Genomic DNA, 12413 nt, shown 5'->3' on the forward strand with positions numbered 1-12413 from the left:
CATCTTCCTCAGTTTCAGAGGGTGGATTTCTCAGTGTTGCTTTTTACCCAGGTCTCCACGCCCTTGTGTGTTTCTTTTGCTTAAAGATTGCCACCTGAGCTAGCCTCTGTTGCCCATCTTCCTCTGTTTCAGAGGGTGGATTTCTCAGTGTTGCCTTTTCGCCAGCTCCCCACGCCCTTGTGTGTTTCTTTTGCTTAAAGATTGTCACCTGAGCTAGGCACTGTTGCCCTGCTTCCTCAGTTTCAGAGGCTACCTTTTTCAGGGTTGCTTTTTGACAGGGTCTCCTCGCCATTGTATTTTTCTATTTCACTTTTTTTGCATAAAGATTGCCACCTGAGCTAGCCTCTGTTGCCCATCTTCTTCGGTTTCAGAGGGTAGATTTCTCAGTGTTTCATGTTCGCCAGCTCTCCACGCCCTTGCGTCTTTTTTTTTTTCTGCTTAAAGGTTGCAACCTGAGCTAGCTTCTTTTGCCCATGTTCGTCAGTTTCAGAGGGTGGATTTCTCCGTGTTGCTTTTTCCCCAGGTCTCCACGCCTTTGGGTTTTGTTTCTGCTTAACGATTGCCACCTGAGGTAGCCTCTGTTGCCCTTGTTCCTCAGTTTCAGAGGGTGGATTTCTCCGTGTTGCTTTTTCCCCAGGTCTCCACGCCCTTGTGTGTTTCTTTTGCTTAACGATTGCCACCTGAGGTAGCCTCTGTTGCCCATCCTCATCAGTTTCAGAGGGTGGATTTCTCCCTGTTGCTTTTTCCCCAGTTCTCCACGCCCTTGTGTGTTCCTTTTGCTTAAACTTTGCCACCTGAAGCCAGCCTCTCTTGCCCATCTTCCTCAGTTTCAGAGGGTAGATATTTCAGGGTTGCTTTTTCCCCAGGTCTCCACGCCTTTGGGTTTTGTTTTTGCTTAACGATTGCCACCTGAGGTAGCCTCTGTTGCCCATCCTCGTCAGTTTCTGAGGGTAGATTTCTCAGTGCTGCTTTTTCCCCAGGTCTCCACGCCCTTGTGTGTTTGTTTTGCTTAAAGTTTGCCACCTGAGCCAGCCTCTCTTGCCCATCTTCCACAGTTTCAGACGGTAGATATTTCAGGGTTGCTTTTTCCCCAGGTCTCCACGCCCTTGTGTGTTTCTTTTGCTTAAAGATTGCCACCTGAGCTAGCCTCTGTTGCCCATCTTCGTCCGTTTCAGAGGGTGGATTTCTCAGTGTTGCCTTTTCGCCAGCTCCCCACGCCCTTGTGTGTTTCTTTTGCTTAAAGATTGTCACCTGAGCTAGGCACTGTTGCCCTGCTTCCTCAGTTTCAGAGGGTACCTTTTTCAGGGTAGCTTTTTGACCGGGTCTTCTCGCCATTGTATTTTTCTATTTCACTTTTTTTGCATAAAGATTGCCACCTGAGCTAGCCTCTGTTGCCCATCTTCTTCGGTTTCAGAGGGTAGATTTCTCAGTGTTTCTTTTTCGCCAGCTCTCCACGCCCTTGCGTCTTTTTTGTTTCTGCTTAAAGGTTGCAACCTGAGCTAGCTTCTTTTGCCCATGTTCGTCAGTTTCAGAGGGTGGATTTCTCCGTGTTGCTTTTTCCCCAGGTCTCCACGCCCTTGTGTGTTTCTTTTGCTTAACGATTGCCACCTGAGGTAGCCTCTGTTGCCCATCCTCATCAGTTTCAGAGGGTGGATTTCTCCCTGTTGCTTTTTCCCCAGTTCTCCACGCCCTTGTGTGTTCCTTTTGCTTAAACTTTGCCACCTGAAGCCAGCCTCTCTTGCCCATCTTCCTCAGTTTCAGAGGGTAGATATATCAGGGTTGCTTTTTCCCCAGGTCTCCACGCCCTTGTGTGTTTCTTTTGCTTAAAGTTTGCCACCTGAAGCCAGCCTCTCTTGCTCATCTTCCTCAGTTTCAGAGGGTAGATATTTCAGGGTTGCTTTTTCCCCTGGTCTCCACGCCTTTGGGTTTTGTTTTTGCTTAACGATTGCCACCTGAGGTAGCCTCTGTTGCCCATCTTCCTCAGTTTCAGAGGGTGGATTTCTCAGTGTTGCTTTTTACCCAGGTCTCCACGCCCTTGTGTGTTTCTTTTGCTTAAAGATTGCCACCTGAGCTAGCCTCTGTTGCCCATCTTCGTCCGTTTCAGAGGTAGATTTCTCAGTGTTGCCTTTTCGCCAGCTCCCCACGCCCTTGTGTGTTTCTTTTGCTTAAAGATTGTCACCTGAGCTAGGCACTGTTGCCCTGCTTCCTCAGTTTCAGAGGGTACCTTTTTCAGGGTAGCTTTTTGACCGGGTCTCCTCGCCATTGTATTTTTCTATTTCACTTTTTTTGCATAAAGATTACCACCTGAGCTAGCCTCTGTTGCCCATCTTCTTCAGTTTCAGAGGGTAGATTTCTCAGTGTTTCATGTTCGCCAGCTCTCCACGCCCTTGCGTCTTTTTTTTTTTCTGCTTAAAGGTTGCAACCTGAGCTAGCTTCTTTTGCCCATGTTCGTCAGTTTCAGAGGGTGGATTTCTCCGTGTTGCTTTTTCCCCAGGTCTCCACGCCTTTGGGTTTTGTTTCTGCTTAACGATTGCCAGCTGAGGTAGCCTCTGTTGCCCTTGTTCCTCAGTTTCAGAGGGTGGATTTCTCCGTGTTGCTTTTTACCCAGGTCTCCACGCCCTTGTGTGTTTTTTTTGCTTAAAGATTGCCACCTGAGCTAGCCTCTGTTGCCCATCTTCGTCCGTTTCAGAGGGTGGATTTCTCAGTGTTGCCTTTTCGCCAGCTCCCCACGCCCTTGTGTGTTTCTTTTGCTTAAAGATTGTCACCTGAGCTAGGCACTGTTGCCCTGCTTCCTCAGTTTCAGAGGGTACCTTTTTCAGGGTTGCTTTTTGACCGGGTCTCCTCGCCATTGTATTTTTCTATTTTCTTTTTTTTGCTTAAAGATTGCCACCTGAGCTAGCCTCTGTTGCCCATCTTCTTCGGTTTCAGAGGGTAGATTTCTCAGTGTTTCTTTTTCGCCAGCTCTCCACGCCCTTGCGTCTTTTTTTTTTTCTGCTTAAAGGTTGCAACCTGAGCTAGCTTCTTTTGCCCATGAACGTCAGTTTCAGAGGGTGGATTTCTCCGTGTTGCTTTTTCCCCAGGTCTCCACGCCCTTGTGTGTTTCTTTTGCTTAAGGATTGCCACCTGAGGTAGCCTCTGTTGCCCATCCTCGTCAGTTTCAGAAGGTAGATTTCTCAGTGCTGCTTTTCCCCCAGGTCTCCACGCCCCTGTGTGTTTCTTTTGCTTAAAGTTTGCCACCTGAAGCCAGCCTCTCTTGCCCATCTTCCTCAGTTTCAGAGGGTAGATATTTCAGGGTTGCTTTTTCCCCAGGTCTCCACGCCTTTGGGTTTTGTTTTTGCTTAACGTATGCCACCTGAGGTAACCTCTGTTGCCCATCATCCTCAGTTTCAGAGGGTGGATTTCTCCGTGTTGCTTTTTCCACAGATCTCCACGCCCTTGTGTGTTTCTTTTGCTTGACGACTGCCACCTGAGGTAGCCTCGGTTGCTCATCCTCGTCAGTTTCAGAGGGTAGATTTCTCAGTGCTGCTTTTTCCCCAGGTCTCCACGCCCTTGTCTGTTTCTTTTGTTTAAAGTTTGCAACCTGAAGCCAGCCTCTCTTGCCCATCTTCCTCAGTTTCAGAGGGTAGATATTTCAGGGTTGCTTTTTCCGCAGGTCTCCAAGCCTTTGGGTTTTGTTTTTGCTTAACGATTGCCACCTGAGGTAGCCTCTGTTGCCCATCTTCCTCAGTTTCAGAGGGTGGATTTCTCCCTGTTGCTTTTTCCCCACGTCTCCACGCCCTTGTGTGTTGCTTTTGCTTAAACTTTGCCACCTGAAGCCAGACTCTCTTGCCCATCTTCCTCAGTTTCAGAGGGTAGATATTTCAGGGTTGCTTTTTCCCCAGGTCTCCACGCCTTTGGGTTTTGTTTTTGCTTAACGATTGCCACCTGAGGTAGCCTCTGTTGCCCATCTTCCTCAGTTTCAGAGGGTGGATTTCTCAGTGTTGCTTTTTACCCAGGTCTCCACGCCCTTGTGTGTTTCTTTTGCTTAAAGATTGCCACCTGAGCTAGCCTCTGTTGCCCATCTTCGTCCGTTTCAGAGGGTAGATTTCTCAGTGTTGCCTTTTCGCCAGCTCCCCACGCCCTTGTGTGTTTCTTTTGCTTAAAGATTGTCACCTGAGCTAGGCACTGTTGCCCTGCTTCCTCAGTTTCAGAGGGTACCTTTTTCAGGGTAGCTTTTGGACCGGGTCTCCTCGCCATTGTATTTTTCTATTTCACTTTTTTTGCATAAAGATTGCCACCTGAGCTAGCCTCTGTTGCCCATCTTCTTCGGTTTCAGAGGGTAGATTTCTCAGTGTTTCATGTTCGCCAGCTCTCCACGCCCTTGCCTCTTTTTTTTTTTCTGCTTAAAGGTTGCAACCTGAGCTAGCTTCTTTTGCCCATGTTCGTCAGTTTCAGAGGGTGGATTTCTCCGTGTTGCTTTTTCCCCAGGTCTCCACGCCTTTGGGTTTTGTTTCTGCTTAACGATTGCCACCTGAGGTAGCCTCTGTTGCCCTTGTTCCTCAGTTTCAGAGGGTGGATTTCTCCGTGTTGCTTTTTCCCCAGGTCTCCACGCCCTTTTGTTTTTCTTTTGCTTACCGATTGCCACCTGAGGTAGCCTCTGTTGCCCATCCTCGTCAGTTTCAGAGGGTGGATTTCTCCCTGTTGCTTTTTCCCCAGTTCTCCACGCCCTTGTGTGTTCCTTTTGAATAAACTTAGCCACCTGAAGCCAGCCTCTCTTGCCCATCTTCCTCAGTTTCAGAGGGTAGATATTTCAGGGTTGCTTTTTCCCCAGGTCTCCACGCCTTTGGGTTTTGTTTTGGCTTAACGATTGCCACCTGGGCTAGCCTCTCTTGCCCATCTTCCTCAGTTTCAGAGGGTGGATTTCTCCGTGTTGCTTTTTCCCCAGGTCTCCACGCCCTTGTGTGTTTCTTTTGCTTAACGATTGCCACCTGAGGTAGCCTCTGTTGCCCATCCTCGTCAGTTTCAGAGGGTAGATATATCAGGGTTGCTTTTTCCCCAGGTCTCCACGCCCTTGTGTGTTTCTTTTGCTTAAAGTTTGCCACCTGAAGCCAGCCTCTCTTGCCCATCTTCCTCAGTTTCAGAGGGTAGATATTTCAGGGTTGCTTTTTCCCCAGGTCTCCACGCCTTTGGGTCTTGCTTCTGCTTAACGATTGCCACCTGAGGTAGCCTCTGTTGCCCTTGTTCCTCAGTTTCAGAGGGTGGATTTCTCCGTGTTGCTTTTTCCCCAGGTCTCCACGCCCTTGTGTGTTTCTTTTGCTTAACGATTGCCACCTGAGGTAGCCTCTGTTGCCCATCCTCGTCAGTTTCAGAGGGTAGATTTCTCAGTGCTGCTTTTTCCCCAGGTCTCCACGCCCTCGTGTGTTTCTTTTGCTTAAAGTTTGTCACCTGAAGCCAGCCTCTCTTGCCCATCTTCCTCAGTTTCAGAGGGTAGATATTTCAGCGTTGCTTTTTCCCCAGGTCTTCACACCTTAGTGTTTTGTTTTTGCTTAACGATTGCCACCTGGGCTAGCCTCTGTTTCCCATCTTCCTCAGTTTCAGAGGGTTGATATTTCAGGGTTGCTTTTTCCCCAGGTCTCCACGCCCTTGTGTGTTTCTTTTGCTTAACGATTGCCACCTGACCTAGCCTCTGTTGCCCATCCTCGTCAGTTTCAGAGGGTAGATTTCTCCGTGTTGCTTTTTCCCCAGGTCTCCACGCCCTTGTGTGTTTCTTTTGCTTAACGTTTGCCACCTGAAGCCAGCCTCTCTTGCCCATCTTCCTCAGTTTCAGAGGGTAGATATTTCAGGGTTGCTTTTTACCCAGGTCTCCACGCTTTTGGGTTTTGTTTTTGCTTAACGATTGCCACCTGAGGTAGCCTCTGTTGCCCATCTTCCTCAGTTTCAGAGGGTGGATTTCTCAGTGTTGCTTTTTACCCAGGTCTCCACGCCCTTGTGTGTTTCTTTTGCTTAAAGATTGCCACCTGAGCTAGCCTCTGTTGCCCATCTTCGTCCGTTTCAGAGGGTAGATTTCTCAGTGTTGCCTTTTCGCCAGCTCCCCACGCCCTTGTGTGTTTCTTTTGCTTAAAGATTGTCACCTGAGCTAGGCACTGTTGCCCTGCTTCCTCAGTTTCAGAGGGTACCTTTTTCAGGGTAGCTTTTTGACCGGGTCTCCTCGCCATTGTATTTTTCTATTTCACTTTTTTTGCATAAAGATTGCCACCTGAGCTAGCCTCTGTTGCCCATCTTCTTCGGTTTCAGAGGGTAGATTTCTCAGTGTTTCATGTTCGCCAGCTCTCCACGCCCTTGCGTCTTTTTTTTTTTTTTGATTAAAGGTTGCAACCTGAGCTAGCTTCTTTTGCCCATGTTCGTCAGTTTCAGAGGGTGGATTTCTCCGTGTTGCTTTTTCCCCAGGTCTCCACGCCCTTGTGTGTTTCTTTTGCTTAAAGTTTGCCACCTGAAGCCAGCCTCTCTTGCCCATCTTCCTCAGTTTCAGAGGGTAGATATTTCAGGGTTGCTTTTTCCCCAGGTCTCCACGCCTTTGGGTCTTGCTTCTGCTTAACGATTGCCACCTGAGGTAGCCTCTGTTGCCCTTGTTCCTCAGTTTCAGAGGGTGGATTTCTCCGTGTTGCTTTTTCCCCAGGTCTCCACGCCCTTGTGTGTTTCTTTTGCTTAACGATTGCCACCTGAGGTAGCCTCTGTTGCCCATCCTCGTCAGTTTCAGAGGGTGGATTTCTCCCTGTTGCTTTTTCCCCAGGTCTCCACGCCCTTGTGTGTTCCTTTTGCTTAAACTTTGCCACCTGAAGCCAGACTCTCTTGCCCATCTTCCTCAGTTTCAGAGGGTAGATATTTCAGGGTTGCTTTTTCCCCAGGTCTCCACGCCTTTGGGTTTTGTTTTTGCTTAACGATTGCCACCTGGGCTAGCCTCTCTTGCCCATCTTCCTCAGTTTCAGAGGGTGGATTTCTCCGTGTTGCTTTTTCCACAGGTCTCCACGCCCTTGTGTGTTTCTTTTGCTTAACGATTGCCAACTGAGGTAGCCTCTGTTGCCCATCCTCGTCAGTTTCAGAGGGTAGATTTCTCAGTGCTGCTTTTTCCCCAGGTCTCCACGCCCTCGTGTGTTTCTTTTGCTTAAAGTTTGTCACCTGAAGCCAGCCTCTCTTGCCCATCTTCCTCAGTTTCAGAGGGTAGATATTTCAGCGTTGCTTTTTCCCCAGGTCTTCACACCTTAGTGTTTTGTTTTTGCTTAACGATTGCCACCTGGGCTAGCCTCTGTTTCCCATCTTCCTCAGTTTCAGAGGGTTGATATTTCAGGGTTGCTTTTTCCCCAGGTCTCCACGCCCTTGTGTGTTTCTTTTGCTTAACGATTGCCACCTGACCTAGCCTCTGTTGCCCATCCTCGTCAGTTTCAGAGGGTAGATTTCTCCGTGTTGCTTTTTCCCCAGGTCTCCACGCCCTTGTGTGTTTCTTTTGCTTAACGTTTGCCACCTGAAGCCAGCCTCTCTTGCCCATCTTCCTCAGTTTCAGAGCGTAGATATTTCAGGGTTGCTTTTTACCCAGGTCTCCATGCTTTTGGGTTTTGTTTTTGCTTAACGATTGCCACCTGAGGTAGCCTCTGTTGCCCATTTCCTCAGTTTCAGAGGGTGGATTTCTCAGTGTTGCTTTTTACCCAGGTCTCCACGCCCTTGTGTGTTTCTTTTGCTTAAAGATTGCCACCTGAGCTAGCCTCTGTTGCCCATCTTCGTCCGTTTCAGAGGGTAGATTTCTCAGTGTTGCCTTTTCGCCAGCTCCCCACGCCCTTGTGTGTTTCTTTTGCTTAAAGATTGTCACCTGAGCTAGGCACTGTTGCCCTGCTTCCTCAGTTTCAGAGGGTACCTTTTTCAGGGTAGCTTTTTGACCGGGTCTCCTCGCCATTGTATTTTTCTATTTCACTTTTTTTGCATAAAGATTGCCACCTGAGCTAGCCTCTGTTGCCCATCTTCTTCGGTTTCAGAGGGTAGATTTCTCAGTGTTTCATGTTCGCCAGCTCTCCACGCCCTTGCGTCTTTTTTTTTTTTTTTGCTTAAAGGTTGCAACCTGAGCTAGCTTCTTTTGCCCATGTTCGTCAGTTTCAGAGGGTGGATTTCTCCGTGTTGCTTTTTCCCCAGGTCTCCACGCCCTTGTGTGTTTCTTTTGCTTAACGATTGCCACCTGAGGTAGCCTCTGTTGCCCATCCTCGTCAGTTTCAGAGGGTAGATATATCAGGGTTGCTTTTTCCCCAGGTCTCCACGCCCTTGTGTGTTTCTTTTGCTTAAAGTTTGCCACCTGAAGCCAGCCTCTCTTGCCCATCTTCCTCAGTTTCAGAGGGTAGATATTTCAGGGTTGCTTTTTCCCCAGGTCTCCACGCCTTTGGGTCTTGCTTCTGCTTAACGATTGCCACCTGAGGTAGCCTCTGTTGCCCTTGTTCCTCAGTTTCAGAGGGTGGATTTCTCCGTGTTGCTTTTTCCCCAGGTCTCCACGCCCTTGTGTGTTTCTTTTGCTTAACGATTGCCACCTGAGGTAGCCTCTGTTGCCCATCCTCGTCAGTTTCAGAGGGTGGATTTCTCCCTGTTGCTTTTTCCCCAGGTCTCCACGCCCTTGTGTGTTCCTTTTGCTTAAACTTTGCCACCTGAAGCCAGACTCTCTTGCCCATCTTCCTCAGTTTCAGAGGGTAGATATTTCAGGGTTGCTTTTTCCCCAGGTCTCCACGCCTTTGGGTTTTGTTTTTGCTTAACGATTGCCACCTGGGCTAGCCTCTCTTGCCCATCTTCCTCAGTTTCAGAGGGTGGATTTCTCCGTGTTGCTTTTTCCACAGGTCTCCACGCCCTTGTGTGTTTCTTTTGCTTAACGATTGCCACCTGAGGTAGCCTCTGTTGCCCATCCTCGTCAGTTTCATAGGGTAGATTTCTCAGTGCTGCTTTTTCCCCAGGTCTCCACGCCCTCGTGTGTTTCTTTTGCTTAAAGTTTGTCACCTGAAGCCAGCCTCTCTTGCCCATCTTCCTCAGTTTCAGAGGGTAGATATTTCAGCGTCGCTTTTTCCCCAGGTCTTCACACCTTAGTGTTTTGTTTTTGCTTAACGATTGCCACCTGGGCTAGCCTCTGTTTCCCATCTTCCTCAGTTTCAGAGGGTTGATATTTCAGGGTTGCTTTTTCCCCAGGTCTCCACGCCCTTGTGTGTTTCTTTTGCTTAACGATTGCCACCTGACCTAGCCTCTGTTGCCCATCCTCGTCAGTTTCAGAGGGTAGATTTCTCCGTGTTGCTTTTTCCCCAGGTCTCCACGCCCTTGTGTGTTTCTTTTGCTTAACGTTTGCCACCTGAAGCCAGCCTCTCTTGCCCATCTTCCTCAGTTTCAGAGGGTAGATATTTCAGGGTTGCTTTTTACCCAGGTCTCCACGCTTTTGGGTTTTGTTTTTGCTTAACGATTGCCACCTGAGGTAGCCTCTGTTGCCCATCTTCCTCAGTTTCAGAGGGTGGATTTCTCAGTGTTGCTTTTTACCCAGGTCTCCACGCCCTTGTGTGTTTCTTTTGCTTAAAGATTGCCACCTGAGCTAGCCTCTGTTGCCCATCTTCGTCCGTTTCAGAGGGTAGATTTCTCAGTGTTGCCTTTTCGCCAGCTCCCCACGCCCTTGTGTGTTTCTTTTGCTTAAAGATTGTCACCTGAGCTAGGCACTGTTGCCCTGCTTCCTCAGTTTCAGAGGGTACCTTTTTCAGGGTAGCTTTTTGACCGGGTCTCCTCGCCATTGTATTTTTCTATTTCACTTTTTTTGCATAAAGATTGCCACCTGAGCTAGCCTCTGTTGCCCATCTTCTTCGGTTTCAGAGGGTAGATTTCTCAGTGTTTCATGTTCGCCAGCTCTCCACGCCCTTGCGTCTTTTTTTTTTTTTTGCTTAAAGGTTGCAACCTGAGCTAGCTTCTTTTGCCCATGTTCGTCAGTTTCAGAGGGTGGATTTCTCCGTGTTGCTTTTTCCCCAGGTCTCCACGCCCTTGTGTGTTTCTTTTGCTTAACGATTGCCACCTGAGGTAGCCTCTGTTGCCCATCCTCGTCAGTTTCAGAGGGTAGATATATCAGGGTTGCTTTTTCCCCAGGTCTCCACGCCCTTGTGTGTTTCTTTTGCTTAAAGTTTGCCACCTGAAGCCAGCCTCTCTTGCCCATCTTCCTCAGTTTCAGAGGGTAGATATTTCAGGGTTGCTTTTTCCCCAGGTCTCCACGCCTTTGGGTCTTGCTTCTGCTTAACGATTGCCACCTGAGGTAGCCTCTGTTGCCCTTGTTCCTCAGTTTCAGAGGGTGGATTTCTCCGTGTTGCTTTTTCCCCAGGTCTCCACGCCCTTGTGTGTTTCTTTTGCTTAACGATTGCCACCTGAGGTAGCCTCTGTTGCCCATCCTCGTCAGTTTCAGAGGGTGGATTTCTCCCTGTTGCTTTTTCCCCAGGTCTCCACGCCCTTGTGTGTTCCTTTTGCTTAAACTTTGACACCTGAAGCCAGACTCTCTTGCCCATCTTCCTCAGTTTCAGAGGGTAGATACTTCAGGGTTGCTTTTTCCCCAGGTCTCCACGCCTTTGGGTTTTGTTTTTGCTTAACGATTGCCACCTGGGCTAGCCTCTCTTGCCCATCTTCCTCAGTTTCAGAGGGTGGATTTCTCCGTGTTGCTTTTTCCACAGGTCTCCACGCCCTTGTGTGTTTCTTTTGCTTAACGATTGCCACCTGAGGTAGCCTCTGTTGCCCATCCTCGTCAGTTTCAGAGGGTAGATTTCTCAGTGCTGCTTTTTCCCCAGGTCTCCACGCCCTCGTGTGTTTCTTTTGCTTAAAGTTTGTCACCTGAAGCCAGCCTCTCTTGCCCATCTTCCTCAGTTTCAGAGGGTAGATATTTCAGCGTCGCTTTTTCCCCAGGTCTTCACACCTTAGTGTTTTGTTTTTGCTTAACGATTGCCACCTGGGCTAGCCTCTGTTTCCCATCTTCCTCAGTTTCAGAGGGTTGATATTTCAGGGTTGCTTTTTCCCCAGGTCTCCACGCCCTTGTGTGTTTCTTTTGCTTAACGATTGCCACCTGACCTAGCCTCTGTTGCCCATCCTCGTCAGTTTCAGAGGGTAGATTTCTCAGTGCTGCTTTTTCCCCAGGTCTCCACGCCCTCGTGTGTTTCTTTTGCTTAAAGTTTTTCACCTGAAGCCAGCCTCTCTTGCCCATCTTCCTCAGTTTCAGAGGGTAGATATTTCAGCGTTGCTTTTTCCCCAGGTCTTAACACCTTAGTGTTTTGTTTTTGCTTAACGATTGCCACCTGGGCTAGCCTCTGTTTCCCATCTTCCTCAGTTTCAGAGGGTTGATATTTCAGGGTTGCTTTTCCCCAGGTCTCCACGCCCTTGTGTGTTTCTTTTGCTTAACGATTGCCACCTGACCTAGCCTCTGTTGCCCATCCTCGTCAGTTTCAGAGGGTAGATTTCTCCGTGTTGCTTTTTCCCCAGGTCTCCACACCCTTGAGTGTTTCTTTTGCTTAACGTTTGCCACCTGAAGCCAGCCTCTCTTGCCCATCTTCCTCAGTTTCAGAGGGTAGATATTTCAGGGTTGCTTTTTACCCAGGTCTCCACGCTTTTGGGTTTTGTTTTTGCTTAACGATTGCCACCTGAGGTAGCCTCTGTTGCCCATCTTCCTCAGTTTCAGAGGGTGGATTTCTCAGTGTTGCTTTTTACCCAGGTCTCCACGCCCTTGTGTGTTTCTTTTGCTTAAAGATTGCCACCTGAGCTAGCCTCTGTTGCCCATCTTCGTCCGTTTCAGAGGGTAGATTTCTCAGTGTTGCCTTTTCGCCAGCTCCCCACGCCCTTGTGTGTTTCTTTTGCTTAAAGATTGTCACCTGAGCTAGGCACTGTTGCCCTGCTTCCTCAGTTTCAGAGGGTATCTTTTTCAGGGTAGCTTTTTGACCGGGTCTCCTCGCCATTGTATTTTTCTATTTCACTTTTTTTGCATAAAGATTGCCACCTGAGCTAGCCTCTGTTGCCCATCTTCTTCGGTTTCAGAGGGTAGATTTCTCAGTGTTTCATGTTCGCCAGCTCTCCACGCCCTTGCGTCTTTTTTTTTTTCTGCTTAAAGGTTGCAACCTGAGCTAGCTTCTTTTGCCCATGTTCGTCAGTTTCAGAGGGTGGATTTCTCCGTGTTGCTTTTTCCCCAGGTCTCCACGCCCTTGTGTGTTTCTTTTGCTTAACGATTGCCACCTGAGGTAGCCTCTGTTGCCCATCCTCGTCAGTTTCAGAGGGTAGATATATCAGGGTTGCTTTTTCCCCAGGTCTCCACGCCCTTGTGTGTTTCTTTTGCTTAAAGTTTGCCACCTGAAGCCAGCCTCTCTTGCCCATCTTCCTCAGTTTCAGAGGGTAGATATTTCAGGGTTGCTTTTTCC

Source organism: Equus asinus, chromosome 10, assembly GCF_041296235.1.
Source record: "Equus asinus isolate D_3611 breed Donkey chromosome 10, EquAss-T2T_v2, whole genome shotgun sequence".
Classification (NCBI taxonomy): Eukaryota; Metazoa; Chordata; class Mammalia; order Perissodactyla; family Equidae; genus Equus; species Equus asinus.